The following is a 4,356-nucleotide window of genomic DNA, read 5'->3' on the forward strand; positions in this document are numbered from 1 at the left end:
TTTACCTTTGTTGATCCTCAACAACATTTAATTATGTGTGTGGAACATAAATAGATTTCAAAAAACAGATTGCAAAAGCACGCATCAATTGTTGCCTAAGAAAAGCACACATTAACTTTGAGGATTCACTCTGTCCGTCCTTGAAATCTATGACAATTTGGATGATGGTGCATTACTGTTGAATATATAAGTATATACCTCACTACTGTTGTACGCATGAAAATGATAGTAATTTTTGTAGAAAATATTTTTCTCAATAAATTTACTAAGACTGGTTTTTTCGTTGGAGCAATCCAAATAGGTTTTAGTAGTCAAGAGTTACTGATAATATTATGGTACACGTATTTATACGGAGACACGGAATCAATAAGCCGCATGATGTTGATGATATGATCAGCTTCACCATACCTTAATTTTATTCCATCCTCTGCCACTAACAGTAACAGGCATGATTGCACCATTCTGTACATATTTGTTGCTGTGTATTTGGTGGATTATCTTCCATATGTATACAAACTTTAGAAACAACATGCCATTTCGATGATGTGTTAGTTCAACACTCTGCTAGTAATGCTTAAAAAAATCAGAATTTTGCTGTCAGATTGAGGTATCTATGTACATAGAGAATGGCATTTCTTTCATCTGTAGCCCTAATGGGAGAACCAATTAAACAATGAAAACAATTAACAAATGCACCAAAGGGACAACCAATTAAACAATGCAAATAAGTAAACTTCTTTTATCTTGGAGCAACTAACGAAAACATTTTAAACAAAAATTCGACAACATTTAGTATATATTATGTACCATGCCATGTCCTGGCAATTAACATCACAGTGCGCGCAGTGTTCACACAATGTGAGTATATATTACACAGCACGACTGTTCCCTGTTAGGTCCCAGGGGTGTACTGAGTCTGTGGACGCCTCAACCTTAGATTCTTTGCTCTGTCGGCATTATGTTGGGAGTGTACCCCATGTCTGTGTGGTCGCGCCGTCGAGTCTGCTGGCGAGTATGGCGACCGTATTGTCGGGTTTTGCTTCGGCCCTGCAATCAAATAGATGTAAATGTAATGCAAAGCGGGTACCATGGTTAGCACCGAGAAGGTTACTTAAGTTCGAATAGTATCTCTGTGTCTCCCTGTGATTGAGTGAAACGTTGTGGTGTGTACCATATATGGGACAACCCAATCTCGTGCTAACTCGACGGTGTGTCTGATCCTTCATCCATTGAGCTGGAGCATTCCTGCAGGAAGTTGACCATGTAGCTCTATATAGGGTCTCACTTTGGCTGCATCCCTCGCCTTGTGATGTCATCGTAGACATCTACATTAATTGTCATAACAATCATCGTAGGAATCCTCGACGTTCTTGTCCGTCTATGGAGGTTTGATGTAGATCCTCATAGAGGAGTGCAGCCAAACAAGGTATCGATCAAACCAATTTGATTGTGTGCAGCCCCATCTCCTTGATCCCTATGCTCCCTGCCCTCCCAAAGCTGAAGAGGCTGAGTGGGGGTCACGCGCCAATCCTTCTCAGCATATAGCCTCCTCCGATCATACCTACAAGGTGTCAAACAATGACACGTATTAACAAGTGTTGTAATTTAACAAACAAAGATGTTTTAAACAAACAAATATGTAATTTTACACACTTATGCTAAGCTTGGCTAGTTGAAAACTCAATAGGAGGATACGATTGTTGCTTATTGCGAAATTGCATATGCACTCTACATGGCAGGTGTGCCTCAACAATGTGGAAGAAGGCTACTAGCACACGTAGCAGCTCCAGAGCCTGTTGTCATGCTCAGTCATGTCACTCAAGCCGTATTCCTCCAACACATCCTTTGTTGAATGCAAATGAACTAACTTCTGAATATATAGGCATTCAACAAAGGATGTGACCTGGTGCTGCATGAGATGCCACATGAGATGATCTCCCCCCCCCCCCCCCCCCCCCCCCACAACCTATATATTCAGAAGTTAGTTCATTTGCATTTAATGAACAAAAGTCGATGCCACATGAGATGATCTGACCTGGTGCTGCATGATCACATCTAGGAGATTGATGTACAATTTGTAGGGCCAGTTTGCGTTTCCCCAACCGACTTGATGTCCTTCCAAATATACAGGTGTAAAGGCTTTAGTGTCTTGGTGCGGCCAATGCTGGAAAAAAGGAGTATATGTAGTGCCCATTTTTTATGTCTTCCTAGTTTCAAAATATAGAGCCTGTTTTGTACAGATTCACCTCCGGAAAAAAGTGAATCTGGATCTTGCATTCACCATGGATCAGCTCTACCGTGGATCTGGGATCCACCGTGGATCTACTAGAGAACTGTTTGGCTACAAAGCAACTCCAGATCCACGAAACTATGGTTTTGGTGGGAGTATCCTGTTTTTCCCTTGGGTTGTAATATGATACATGTACCATGCATCTTTTGTTCATAATTATTAAAAATAGTGTATTTGAACAAAATTCAATATCTTGACACACAAGATAGATAATTAATTAACCAGTGTCCATGACAACATCTCAACAATATTACGATTGTCCATACATAAAAATAACTCATGATTAAATGAAGACTAGTCCTACATATTTAGTTGTAGTCACACCTGTCTAACATGCTTTCATTTGAGGAGAAGGTCATTATTAGAGTTTGGACTCCCAACAACGGCCGGGTGACAACTACAGTCTACAATCCACAGCTTAAATACCAAAGAACCTCTCCTGGCACACCTGCAGAAAGTTGTGTCTTGTGCAGCAAACACCATCTAACTAGAATTAGTAGGCTCAAATATTTTTGTTTTCACAACCAAATAATGCACAAAGAACAAACTGTGAAGCCTGGATCTGACAACATTATTCTGATGCTACAACTTGCAGGAACTTCAAAAATCAGTGATTATCAACCACATACCACAGGTAACTGAAGGAAGTAGTCTCTATCTTGGAAGAATCCAGTTGCTCTCATGGCATATGTCATCCAGTTCTTGCGATGACTACTGTCAGACAGAGGATTGTAGAGGCAGTCATGATAATTTACATCAGATGATGTTTCTTGCCTAGCATCTGTTGCATAGAAGTATGGCATCTTTTAGTTTCTTCCTCTTTATGTTCATAGTTTGGCATCCTTCTCCAGAGCTAATTGGATTGCCAACTTGGATCATCTTCCAACTATTCTCATATTTCTTTAGGATTCTCGTTACTTTAGGTGTCATCTCTGCTTCTGCACATGAATTGAAAATAATACACACTAGTCTGATATAACTTGAAGGTCTGCTGGCTTGGGAAGGTGGCCTGGGTGGCCTTCGCGGCGGGATGGAGGCCGGCCGTAGCAGCCAGGGCGCTAGCTAGGGCGGGCCGTACGCTAGACAAGGGCGGTCTGGGTGGCCACGGGTCCAGCCACGCTGTTGGCCATGGCTCCGCGAGGCCAGCTGGAGACGGCTCGACACCGACCACAACGCAGGGAGTAGGAGCTCCAGTGGCTGTAGTCCAAAGTTGACGCGAAAGACACTTTTCCCCATGGATATAGAAGAAGAAGGTTGTGGAAGAGGTCGAGGAGGACCGGATCTACCGTATCCGGCCATGAGAGGCCCAACAGAGGGCGAAGGTGGGCGCACGACCTCCTTGCCTTGACGGAAAATAATGCGCGTGCATTTTTTTTGCCGTCCGGTGAGTGGGGAAGACGAAGAGGAACAGAATGAACTGGTACTAGAAGACGTGTGTGTGTAACCAATTGTTAATGGTGGGTAATTTCCACCCAACTCCACGAGCAGGTACGAAACACCCTTTCGTGGAGCACCCCTGAGGAGCTCCACCAAAATGGTGAATCTAGCCCCTAGCTCCACCAAAGTTGTGGGTCTCTCTAGACACTATCTATCGATCAGACAGGTGATAAGAGGCCCATCCATGTCAGGTTGGCCATCGTTTACATCATGGACTAGCTTGAGAAAACTAACAAGCCGTATGTACGACAAGTAACTCTCGTCCCAAGGGGCCCAACTGCGGGTGTGGATCCACATATATCTGCAAGTGCGCCCAGTGCTTGCTATCTTAGAACAACTCAAACAGTGGGTACCTGGGGTGTGCCATCCTACATGAAAAAAACCAAAAAAAAATAGTAGAACAATTAGAGTAATAAACAATAGTAAATGAACCATGAATATGAAAAAAAACAATTAACTGCATAGCTTCATTTACTGGCTGGAAAGCACACATACACTCTGCAGTGCTGCCTAACTTATTTTGTGAAGGAGATATATTGCCCTTGTTTACATATCCAATGTGTGTCATGATATGGAATTGTGGAAACTACACTAAACTAAATTATTGAGGTTACTATACAACTGTGAGA

Source organism: Miscanthus floridulus, chromosome 10, assembly GCF_019320115.1.
Source record: "Miscanthus floridulus cultivar M001 chromosome 10, ASM1932011v1, whole genome shotgun sequence".
NCBI lineage: Eukaryota > Viridiplantae > Streptophyta > Magnoliopsida > Poales > Poaceae > Miscanthus > Miscanthus floridulus.